Source organism: Sorex fumeus, unplaced genomic scaffold (assembly GCF_029834395.1).
Source record: "Sorex fumeus unplaced genomic scaffold, SorFum_2.1 ptg000087l, whole genome shotgun sequence".
Lineage (NCBI taxonomy): Eukaryota > Metazoa > Chordata > Mammalia > Eulipotyphla > Soricidae > Sorex > Sorex fumeus.
This window is the reverse complement of record NW_026606144.1, coordinates 1,393,816-1,407,184: the sequence shown is the minus strand read 5'-3', so window position 1 is coordinate 1,407,184 and position 13,369 is coordinate 1,393,816. Positions and strand designations below refer to the sequence as shown.

At 43.5% G+C, this 13,369-nt stretch overlaps 1 pseudogene; it reads right to left on the bottom strand.

Moving 5' to 3' along the window:
* Positions 1–8,097: 8,097 nt before the first annotated feature.
* Positions 8,098–8,444, bottom strand: LOC130039560 (60S ribosomal protein L36a-like; annotated as a pseudogene).
* Positions 8,445–13,369: the final 4,925 nt, after the last annotated feature.

Sequence of the window (13,369 nt, the reverse complement as noted above, 5' to 3'; positions counted from 1 at the left end):
AGTATGTTCCATTAATTCACTGCAAATTTAGAATTCATCTGAAACGGCACTGTAGTCAGTCTTTCGTTACAGCACAGCTGAATGTCCAAGTAACCCAATGGTGGTTTTCAGCGGCATGTTCACACTCTCAGACGTGCTGTTAAATTGGCTATCCACTCAATGCTGGTCAGCTCTTCATTTTCCTGTCCACACAGTCCAGCCTTAAGAAATCGAGAACAGGCCGCTTAAAACCAGCATGGGTTACTTGGACATTCACCAGTGGTGTAACGAAATCCTGCCTGGAGTGGAGAGTCAGATGAATTCTAGATCATACGGGTTACTTGTACGTTAAACAATGGTATAAGGAAAGACTTCCTGGAGTGCAGATTCAGATTAATTCCATATTCGCAGTGAATGTATGGAACAATCTGTAGTGGAGATTCCAATGATTTCAGAATGCTGGGTTGTATTGACAGGAAAATGCAGAGCTGACCAGAATTGAGTGGATAGGCAATTGAACATCATGTCTGCGAGTGTGAACATGCCGCTGTAACGAAAGCCTGCCGGGAGTGGAGATTCAGATGAATTCCAGATTGGCAGTGGATGAATGGAACATGCTGTAGTGGAGATAACAATGATTTCTGAAGGCTGGGTTCTGTGGATAGGAAAATGAAGAGGTAACCACAGTTTAGTGGATGGAACTTGAACAGCACGGCTGCGAGTGTGAACAGGCTGTTGAAAACCAGCATTGGGTTACTTGGACATTCACCAGTGGTGTAACTAATTCCTGCCTGGAGTTGGAGAGTCAGATGAATTCCAGATTCGCAGTGAATGAATGGAACGTTCTGTAGTGGAGACTCCAATGATTTCTGAAGGCTGGGCTGTGTGGACAGGATAATGCAGAGCTCACCAGCATTGAGTGCATAGGCAATTGAACAGCATGTCTGCGATTGTGAACATGACGCTGAAAACGAGCATTTGGTTACTTGGACATTCACCAGTGGTGTAACGAAAGCCTGCCCGTAGTGGAGATTCAGATGAATTCCATATTCGTAGTGAATGAACGGAACATTACGTAATGGAGTTTCCATTGATTTATGAAGGCTGTGCTGTGTGGACAGTAAATTGAACAGCTGAACAGTTTTGAGTGGATAGCCTTTGAATAGCAGGGCTGCGAGTGGTAACAGGCTGCTGAAAACCAACTTTGGATTACTTCGACATTCACCAGTAGTGTAATAGAGAGCTGCCTTTAGTGGAAAATCAGATGAATTCACGATTTGCAGTGAATGAATGGAACAGTCTGTAGTGGAGATTTAAATGATTTCTGAAGGCTGAGTTCTGTGGACAGAAAAATGAAGAACTGACCAGGGTTGAATCGATAGCCAATTGAACAGCAAGGCTGCGAGTGTGAAAAGACCGCTGAAAACGAGCATTCGTTACTCGCACATTCCCCAGTGGTGAAATGAAATCCTGCCTGGAGTGGAGAGTCAGATGAATTCCAGATTCGCAGTGAATGAATGGAACATTCAGTAGTGGAGATTCCAATGATTTCTGAAGGCTGGGCTGTGTGGACAGGAAAATGAAGAGCTGACCAGGGTTTAAGAGATAGCCAGTTGGACAGCACTTCTGCAAGTGTGAACAGGCTGCTGAAAACCATCATTGGGTTACTTGGACATTCAACAGTGGTGTAACGAAGGACTACCTTTGTTGCAGATTCAGATGAAATCCAAATTCGCAGTGAATGAATTGAATATTCTGTAGTGGAGATAACAATGATTTCTAAAGTCTGGATTGTGTGTACAGGAAAATGAAGACTTGACCATGGTTGTGAGGATAGCCAATTAAACAGCACATCAGCGAGTGTGAAAAGGCGGCTGAGAATCAGCATTGCGTTACTTGGACATTCACCAGAGTTGTATCCAAAACCAGCCTGATGTGGAGATTGAGATATATTCCAGATTCGCAGTGAATGTGTGGAACATTCTGCAGTGCAAGTTCCAATGATTTCTGAAGTCTGGGTAGTGTGGACAGGAAAATGATTAGCTGAGCAGGGTTAAGTGGATAGCCAATTGAACAGCACGTCTGCGAGTGTGAACATGCCACTGAAAACCAGCATTGGGTTACTTGGACATTCAAGAGTGTGTAATTAAAACCTGCCTGGAGTGGAGAGGCAGATGAATTCCAGATTCTCAGTGAATTAATGGAACATTCTGTAGTGGAGTTACCAATGGTATCTAAATTTTGGGTGATGTGGACATGAAAATGAAGAGCTGAACAGGGTTGAGTTGAGTGGACAGCCCATTGAACCGCATGGTTGCGAGTCTGAGCAGGCCGCTGAAAAGCAGCATTGGTTTAATTGGACAATCAGCAGATGTATAACGAAAACCTGCTGGTAGTGGAGATTCAGATGAATTCCAGAATCGCAGTGAATGAATGGAAAATTCTGTAGTGGACATTCCAATGATTTCTGAAGGCTGAGTGATGTGGACAGGAAAATGAAGATCTGAACAGGGTTGTGTGGATAGCCAATTGAACAACACGTCTGCGATTGTGAACAGGCCACTGAAAATGAGCATTGGGTTACTTGGACATTCACCAGTGGTCTAACGAAAATATGCCGGTATTGGAGATTCAGATGAATTCCAGATTCGTAGTGAATAAACGGAACATTCTGTAGTGGAGATTCCAATGATTTCTGAAGGCTGGGCTGTGTGGACAGTAAAATGAACAGCTGACCAGTTTTGAGTGTTTAGCTAGTGAATAGCAGGGCTACTAGTGGGAACAGGCTCCTGAAAACCAGCTTTGGGTTACTTGGACATTCACCAGTGGTGTAACAGATATCTCCCTTTAGTGGAGATTCAGATTAATTCAAGATTCGCAGTGAATGAATGGAACATTCTGTAGTGGAGATTTAAATGATTTCTGAAGGCTGAGTTGTGTGGACAGGAAAATGAAGAGCTGACCAGGGTTGAATGGATAGCCAATTGAACAGCAATGCTGCGAGTAGGAAAATGAGGCTGAAAACCAGCATTGTGTTACTTGGACATTCAACAGTGGTGTAACAAAAACCTGGCAGGAGTGGAGAATGAGATGAATTCCAGATTCGCAGTGAATGAATGGAACATTCTATAATGGAGATTCCAATACTATCTGAAGGCTAGTTTATGTGGACAGGAAAATGAAGAATTCACCAGGGTTGAATCTGCAGCCAATTGAACAGAACGGCTGCATGTATGAAAAGTCCGATGAAAACCAGCATTGGGTCACTTGGACATTCACCAGTGGTGTAAAGAAAACCTGGCTGGAGTTGAGATTAAGATGAATTCCAGATTCGCACTGAATGTATGGAACATTCTGTAGTGGAGTTTCCAATGATTTCTGTAAATCTGGGTGGTTTATACAGGAAAATGAAGAGCTGACCAGGGTTTAGTGGATAGAAAAATGAAAAGCACGGCTGCGAGTTTGAACATGCCGCTGAAAACCAGTATTGTGTTACTTGGACTTTCAACAGTGGTGTAACCAAAACCTGCCTGAATTGGAGAGTCAGATAAATTCCATATTCGCAGTGAATGAATGGAACATTCTGTAGTGGAGATTCCAATGATTTCTGAAGGCTGGGTGATGTGGGCAGGAAAATGCAGAGCTGAACAGGGTTGAGTGGATAGCCAATTGAAAAGCATGGCTGTGAGTCTGAGCAGGCCGCTGAAAACCAGCATTGGGTTACATGGACATTCACCAGTGGTGTAACGAAAACCTGCCGGTAGTGGAGATTCCGATGAATTCTAGATTCGCAGTGAATGAATGGAACATTCTGTAGTCTAGGTTCCAATGCTTTCTAAAGTCTGGATTGTGTGGACAGGAAAATGAAGAGCTGACCAGAGTTGAGTGGAGAGCCAAATGAACAGTATGGCTGCGATCGTCAACAGCCCACTGAAAACTAACATTGGGTTACTTGGACATTCAACAGCGGTGTATCGAAAACTTGAATGCAGAAGCAGATGAATTCCAGATACCCAGTGAGTGAATGGAACATTCTGTAGTGGAGGTTACAAAAATTTCTGAAGTCTGGACTGTGTGGTAAGGAAATGAAAAGATGACCAGTGTTGAGTGGATAGCCAGTGAACAGCACGGCTTCGAGTGTGAACAGACCGCTGAAAACCAGCATTGGGTTACTGGGACATTCACCATTGGTATAAAGAAAGCCTGCCTGGAGAGCAGTTTCAGATTAATTGCACATTCGCAGTGAATGAATGGAACATACTGTGGTGGAGGTTCCAATGACTTCTGTATATCTGGGTGGTTTAGACAGGAAAATGAAGAGCTAACCATGGTTGAGTGTATGGGAAATTGAACAGCACAGCTGGGAGTGTGAACAGGCCGCTGAAAACCAGCATTGTGTTACTTGGTCATTCACCAGTGGTTTAACGAAAACCTGCCTGGAGTGGAGAGTCAGATGAATTCCAGATTCGCAGTGATTGTATGGAAAGTTCTGTATTGGAGGTTCCAATGATTTCTGAAGTCTGGTTGGCGTGGAGAGGAAAATGCAGAGCTGACCAGGCTTGAGTGGATATCCAACTGAACAGCACGTCTGCGAGTGTCAACATGCCGCTACAAACCATCTTGAGGTTACGTGGACAGTCAACAGTGGTGTAACGAAAGAATGCCTGCAGTGCAGATTCAGATGAATTCCAAATTCGCAGTGAATGAATGGAACATTCTGTAGCGAAGATTCCAATAATTTCTGAAGGCTGAGTTGTGTGGACAGGAAAATGAAGAGCTCACCAGGGTTCAGTGGATAGCCAGCTGAACAGCACGACTGCAATTGTAAACAGGCCACTGAAAATGAGCACTGGGTTACTTGATCATTCCCCAGTGGTGTAAAGACACCTTCCTCGTGTGCAGAGTCAGATGAATTCCAGATTCGCAATGAATGATTGGAACTATCTGTAGTGGAGATTCCAATGATTTCCTAAGCCTGGGTTGTGTGGACAGGAAAATGAAGAGCTGACCAGGGTTGAGTGGATAGCCAATTAAAGAGCACGTCTGCGAGTGTGAAATGGCCGCTGAAAACCACCATTGGGTTACTTTGACATTCAATAGTGGTGTAACGAAAGACTGCCTGCAGTGCAGATTCAAATGGATTCCAGATTCGCAGTGTATGAATGGAAATTTCTGTAGTGGGGATTTCAATGATTTCTGAAGACTGCGTGATGAGGACAGAAAATGAAGAGCTCAACAGGGTTGAGAAGATAGCCAATTGAACAACACAGTTGCGATTGTGATGAGGCCGCAAAAAACTAGCATTGGGTAACTTGGACATTCACCAGTTGGGTATTGAATTCCTGCCAATAGTGGACGTTCATATGTATTCCAGATTCGCAGTAAATGAATAGAACATTCTGTAGTACACATTTCAATGATTTTGGAAGGCTGGGTTGTGTGGACAGGAAAATGAAGATCTCACCAGGGCTGAGTGGATAGCAAATTGAGTAGCACGTCTGCGTGTGTGAACATGCTGCTGAAAACCAACCATGCGTTACTTGGACATTCAATAGTGGTGTAACGAAAGACTGCCTGCAGTGCAGATTCAGATGAAATCCAGATTCGCAGTGAATGAATGGAAATTTCTGTAGTGGAGATTTCAATGATTTCTGATGGCTGCGTGATAAGGACAGAAAATGAAGAGCTCAACAGGGTTGAGCGGATAGCCAATTGAACAGCACTTCTGCGAGTGTGAATATGCCGCCTAAAACCAGCATTGGGTTACTTGGACATTCACCTTATGTGTCACGCAAACCTACCGGTAGTGGAGATTCAGATGAATTCCAGATTCGCAGTGAATGAATGGAACATTTTGTTGTGGACATTCCAATGATTTCTGAAGGCTGGATGATGTGGAGAGGAAAATGACGAGCTGAACAGGGTTGAGTGTATAGCCATTTGAAAAGCATGAGTACGAGTCTGAGCAGGCCACTGAAAACCAGCATTGTGTGACATGGACATATACCAGTGGTGTAACGAAAACCTGCCTGGAGTAGAGATTCAGATAAATTCCAGATTCGCAGTGAATGAATGGAACTTTCTGTAGTGGAGATTCCAATGGTATCTGAAGTCTGGATTGTGTGGACAGCAAAATGAAGAGCTGACCAGTGTTAAGTGGATTGCCAGTGAACAGCACGGCTTCGAGAGTGAACAAAGCACTGAAAACCAGCATTGCGTTGCTTGAACATTCAACGGTGGTCTAACGAAAGCCTGTCAGGAATGGAGATTCAGAAGAATTCCAGATTCATAGTCAATGAATGGACCATTCTCTGTGGAGATTCGAATGATTTCTGAAGTCTGGATTTTTTGTGGACAGGAATATGAAGAGCTGACCAGTGTTGAGTGGATAGACAGTGAAAAGCCTGGCTTCGAGTGTGAACAGACTGGTGAAAAACATCATTGCATTACTTGGACATTCAATAGTGGTATAACGAAAGCATGCCTGGAGTGCAGATTCAGATTAATTCCAGATTCGCAGTGAATGAATGGAACATTCTGTATTGGAGTTTCCAATAATTTCTGAAGGCTGTGTTGTATGGACAGGAAAATGAAGAGCTGACCAGGGTTGAGTGGATAGCCAATTGAACAGCACGGCTGCGAGTCTGAACAGGCCGCTGAAACCAGCATTGGGTTACTTGGACATTCACCAGCGGTGTAACGTAAACCTGCCGGTAATGGAGCTTCAGAAGAATTTCAGATTCGCAGTGAATGAATGGACTGTTCTCTAGTGGACATTGGAATGATTTCTGAAGTCTGGATTGTTTGGACAGGAAAATGAAGAGCTGAATAGGGTTGAGTGGATAGCCAATTGAACTGCATGTCTGCGAGTGTGAACGGGCCACTGAAAACCAGCATTGGGTTACTTGGACATTCACCAGTAGTCTAACGAAAGCCTGCCTGCAGTGCAGATTCAGATGATTTCCAGATTCGCTGTGAAGGAATGGAACATTCTGTAATGGAGTTTCCAATGATTTCTGAATGCTGGGTTGTGTGGACAGAAAAATGAAGAGCTTACCAGCATTTAGTGGATAGCCAATTGAACAGAAACTCTGTGAGTGTGAACAGGTCGCTGAAAACCAGCATTGGGTTACTTGGTCATTCACAAGTGGTATAATGAAAACCTGCTGGTATTGGAGATTCAGATGAATTCCAGATTCGCATTGAATGAATGGAACATTCTGTAGTGGAGATTCCAATGATTTCTGAAATCTGGATTGTGCAGACAGGAAAATGAAGGGCTCATCAGTGTTGAGTGAATAGCCAGTGAACAGCACGGCTTCGATAGTGAAAAAACTGATGAAATCCAGCATTGCTTTACATGGACATTCACCAGTGGTATAATGAAAGCCTGCCTGGAGTGCAGATTCAGATTAATTCCAGATTCGCAGTAAATGAATGGAACATTCTGTAGTTTGTTTATACATTTCCTCTGAGTTGCAGAATCCAGGTCACTAACCATAGTAGGCAATACAATTTTAGAATGTAACATACTTGGGCTGGAGCGATAGCACAGTGGTAGGGCGTTCGCCTTACAAGCGGCCAACATGGCCGACCCGAGTTCGATTCCTCCGCCCCTCTCGGAGAGCCCGGCAAGCTACCGAGAGTATTAGATATGCCAGACACAGTAGCAACAAAGTCTCCAATAGAGACGTTACTGGGCCCGCTCGAGCAAATAGACGATCAATGGGAGGGCCTTTACCTTTTACCATACATACTGAGGTAAATTTAGCCTCTTTTAGAAGTCATTGGATTGAATGTGTTTTTTTTTAAATTCATTAAGGTGCCTCTTTTTCTTGACTTTGTCCATTAATATTTATCCATATATGCCTTTGCAATAACTAGATTGTGAAAAGATAACAAGTGTTGTAACAATAATCCATTGTTTGAGGTGCTTGCAGTTGTCTTAAAAAATTAAAGTATTGGGTTTTTTTTCCAGAAAAAAATGATTTTTTTTATCAAGCAAATTTCCTCTCAGGAAGTTTATTCATGACACTATTTAATTTCTCTCCTAAAACATGGATTGTTCCATCAGTCTAACACAGCCCAGGATTTCTGTCTTCGTATTAAAAGATGAAGCTAGAACTGGATCAATTGTCCCTTTCTCTTTTGATCGCCTCCCAGTTCAAAATGCTTGCACCTCTTAATGGCCAGCATTCTCTTAGATCTGCAGTTGGGCTCGACACATTCAAATATCAACACAATCTTCTTTGGAGTTTTAGCCTTCTTCCGGAAAATAGGCTTAGTTTGACCTCCGTAACCACTCTGCTTCCTATCATAACCACGCTTTCCCTGAGCATACAGAGAATCCTTGCCCTTCTTGTACTGTGTGACTTTGTGGGGCTGATGTTTGCCACATTTCTTACAAAAAGTCCGGCGGGTTTCGGTACGTTCACCATGCTTGAGGCAGCGGTGTCTGCGAGGAAAGGAATGATTTCTGAAGAATGGGTTATGTGGACAGGAAAATGAAGTGCTGAACATGGTTCAGAGGATAGCCAATTGAACAGTATGGCTACGAGTCTGAACAGGCCGCGGAAAAGCAGCATTAGGTTACTTGGATATTCAACTGTGGTGTAAAGAAAACCTGCCGGGAATAGAGATTCAGATGAATTCCAGATTGAATGAATGAATGAATGAATGGAACTTTCTGTAGTGGAGATAGCAATGATATCTGAAGTCTGGCTTCTGCGGACAGGAAAATGAAGAGCTGACGACTGTTGATTGGACAGCCAGTGAACAGAATGGCTTCAATTGTGAACAATCCGCTGAAAACCAGCATTGCATTACTTGGACATTCAACAGTGGTGTAACGAACGCCTACCAGGAGTGGATATTCAGATGCATTCCAGATTCGCAATGAATGAATGGAACATTCTGTAGTGGACTTTCAAATGATTCCTGAAGGCTGGGTCGTGTGGACAGGAAAAAGAAGAGTTAAACACTGTTGAGTCTATAGCCAATAAAACAGCATGGCTGCGAGTATGAAAAGGCCTCTGAAAACCAGTATTGGGGTACTTGCACATTCTCCAGTGGTGTAACGACAACCTGCCGGTATTGGAGATTCAGATGAATTCCATATTCACAGTGAATGAATGGAACATTCTGTAGTGGAGTTTACATTGATTTTTGTAGTCTGGATTGTGTGGAATGGAAAATATAGAGGTGACCAGTGTTGAGTGGATAGCCATTGAACATCACGGCTTCGATTGTGAACAGACCACTGAAACCAGCATTGCGTTACTTGGACATTCACCAGTGGTGTAAGGAAAGCCTGATTGGAGTGCACATTCAGATTGTATGGAACATTCTGTAGTGGATATGCTGATGATTTCTGCAGGCTTGGTTGTGTGGACAGGAAAATGAAGATCTGACCAGCATTGAGTGGATAGAATATTGAACAGCACGTCTGCCAGTGTGAACATGCCGCTGAATACCAGCATTGGGTTACTTGGACATTCACCACTGGTGTCACGAAAACCTGCCTGGGGTGGAGATTCATATGAATTCCAGTTTCAGAGTGACTGAATGGAACATTCTGTATTGTAGGGTCCAATGTTCTCTTAGGTCTTGGTTGTGTGGATAGGAAAATGAAGAGCTGCCCAGGGTGGAAAGTGTAGCCAGTGATCAGCAGGGCTGCGAGTGTTAACAGGCTGCTAAGAACCAGCTTTCGGTTACTTGGACATTTACCAGTGGTTCAACAAAGACCTAACTGTAGTACAGATTCAGATGAATTCCAGAATCTCAGTGAATGAATATAACGTTCTGTAGTGGAGATTTAAATGATTTCTGAAAGCTGGGTTGTGTGGACAGGAAAATGAAGAGCTGACGAGGGTTGAATCGATAGCCAATTGAACAGAACGGCTGCGAGTTTGAAAGGGCCGCTGAAAACCAGCATTGCGTTACTTGGACATTCACCAGTGGTGTAATGAAAAACTGCCGGAAGTGGATGTGGAGATGAATTCCGGATTCGCAGTGAATGAATGTAACATTCTGTACTGGAGATAACAATGATTTCTGAAGTCTGGGTTGTGTGGACAGGAAAATGAAGAGTTGACCAGGTTGAATCGATAACCAATTGAACAGAACGGCTGCGATTGTGAACAGGCCGCTGAAAACCACATTGGGTTACTTGTACATTTAAAAATGGTGTAACGAAAGCCTGATTGGGGTGCACATTCAGATTAATTCCAGATACGCAATGAGTGAATGGAACATTCTGAAGTGGATATTCCAATGATTTCTGAAGTCTTGGTGTTGTGGACAGGAAAATAAAGAGCTGACCAGGGTTGAGTGGATAGCCAATTGAACAGAACGGATGCAACTGTGAACAGGCCGCTGAAAATGATCACTGGATTACTTGGTAATTCACCAGTGGTGTAACGATACTGCCTGGTGTGAAGAGTCAGATGAATTTCAGATTCGCAATGAATGAATGAAACAATATGTAGTGGAGATTCCAATCTTCTCTGAAGCCTGGGTATTGTGGAAAGGAAATGAGAAGCTGACCAGAGTTGATTGCATAGCCAATCTAACAGCACTGCTCCGATTAGGAACAGGCCGCAACAAACCAGCATTGGGTTACTTGGACATTCACCAGTGGTGTAACGAAAACCTTCCGAGAGTGGATGTTGAGATGAATTCCAGATTCGCAGTGAATGTATGGAACATTCTGTAGTAGAGTTTCCAATGATTTCTGAAGGCTGGGTTGTGTGGACAAGAACATGAAGATCTGACCAGCATTGAGTGGATACCAATTGAACAGCACGTGTGCGAGTGTGAACATGCCGCTGAAAACCAGCATTGGGTTACTTGGACATTCAATAGTGGTGTAAGGAAAGACTGCCTGCAGTGCAGATTCCGATGAATTCCAAATTCGCTGTGAATGAATGGAACATTCTATATTGGAGATAACAATGATTCCTGAAGCATGGGTTATGTAGACCGGAAATTGCAGTGCTGAGCAGGGTTGAGTGGATAAGCAGTTGAACAGTATGGCTACGAGTCTGAACAGGCCGCTGAAAACCAGCATTGGGTTACTTGGACATTCATCAGTGGTGTAACGAAAACCTGCCGGGAGTAGAGATTCAGATGAATTCCAGATTTGCAGGGAATGAATCGTACTTTCTGTAGTGGAGATTACAATGATATCTGAAGTCTGGATTGTGTGGACAGCAAAAGGAAGATATGACCAGTGTTAAGTGGATAGCCAGTGAACAGCACGTCTTCGAGTGTGAATAACCCACTGAAAACCAGCATTGCGTTAATTGGACATTGACCGGCAGTGTAATGAAAGCCTGCTGGGAGTGGAGATTCAGATGAATTCCAGATTCGCAGTGAATTAATGGAAAATTCTGTAGTGGAGATTCCAATGATTTCTGAAGTCTGGATTGTGTGGACAAGAAAATGAAGAGCTGGCAGTGTTGAGTGGATAGCAAGTGAACAGCACGGCTTTGAGTGTGAACAGACCACTGAAAACCAGGATTGCGTTGCTTGGACATTCACCAGTGGTGTAACGAAAGCCTACCGGGATTGGATATTCACATGAATTCCAGATTCGCAGTGAATGAATGGAACATTCTCTAGTGGAGATTCCAATGATTTCTGAAGTCTTGGTTGTGTGGATAGGAAAATGTAGAGCTGCCCAGGGTGGAAAGTATAGCCACTGAACATCAGGGTTGCAAGTGTGAACAGGCTGTTGAGAACCAGCTTTTGGTTACTTGGACATTTACCACTGGTTCAACAAAGACCTACCTAGAGTGCAGATTCAGATGTATTCCAGAATCGCAGTGAATGAATGGAACATTCTCTAGTGGAGATTTAAATGATTTCTGAAGGCTGGGTTGTGTGGACAGGAAAATGAAGAGCTCACAAGGGTTGAATTGATAGCTAAATGAACAGAACGGTTGTAGTTTGAAAGGGCCGCGGAAAATCATCATTGTGTTACTTGGACATTTTCCAGTGGTGTAAAGAAAAACTGCCTTTAGTGAAAGTTTAGATGAATTCTGGATTTGCAGTGAATGAATGGAACATCTTGAAGTGGAGATCACAATGATTTCTGAAGGCTGGGTTACGTGGACAGGAAAATTAAGTACTGAACAGGGTAGAGTGGATAGCCAATTGAACAGCATGGCTACGAGTCTGAACAGACCAATGAAAACCAGCATTGACTTACTTGGACATTCACCGTTGGTGTAATGAAAACCTGCCGGGAGTAGAGATTCAGATGAATTCCAGATTCGCAGGGCATGAATGGAAATTTCTGTAGTGAAGATTCCAATGATATCGGGAGTCTGGATTGTGTGGACAGCAAAATGAAGTGCTGACCAGTGTTAAGTGGATAGTCAGTGAACAGCATGTCTTCGAGTGTGAACAGAGCTGAAAAGCAGCATTGCGTTACTTTGACATTCACCAGTGGTTGTAACGAAAGCCTGCCTAGAGTGCAGATTCAGATTAATTCCAGATTCGCAGTGAATGAATGGAATATTTTGTAGTGGAGTTTCCAATGATTTCTGAAGGCTGGGTTGTGTGGACAGGAAAATGAAGAGCTGACCAGGGTTGAGTGGATAGCAAATTGAACAGCACGGCTGTGAGCGTGAAAAAACCACTGAAAACCAGCATTACTTTACTTGGACATTCACCAGTGGTGTAACGAAAGCCTGCCGGGTTTTGTTAGTGGAGATTCAGATGAATTCCTGATTCGCAGTTAATTAATGGAAGATTCTTTAGTGGCGATTCCAATGATTTCTGAAGGCTGGGATGTCTGGACAGGAAAATGAAGAGCTGGCCAGTGTTGAGTGGATAGCAAGTGAACAGCACGGCTTCGAGTGTGAACAGACCACTGAAAACCAGGATTGCATTACTTGGACATTCAGAGGTGGTGTAAGGAAAACCTGCCGAGAGTGGATGTTCAGATGAATTCCAGATTCGCAGTGAATGTTTGGAACATTCTGTAATAGAGATTCCTACGTTTTCTGAAGGGTGGGTTGTGTGGACAAGATAATTTCGATCTGACCAGCATTGAGGGTATAGCCAATTGAACAGCACTTCTGCAAGTGTGTGCATGCCTCTGAAAACCAGCATGGGGTAACTGGGACATACAATAGTGGCGTAATGAAAGACTGCCTGCAGTGCAGATTGCGATGAATTCCAATTTCACAGTGAATGATTGGGACATTCTGTATTGGAAATAACAATGATTTCTGAAGTCTGGTTTATGTGGACAGGAAAATGAAGTGCTGAACAGGGATGAGTGGATAGCCAATTGAATAGCACGGCTACGAGTCTGAACAGGCCGCTGAAAACCAGCATTAGGTTAACTGGACATTCACAAGTGGTGTAACAAAAACCTGCC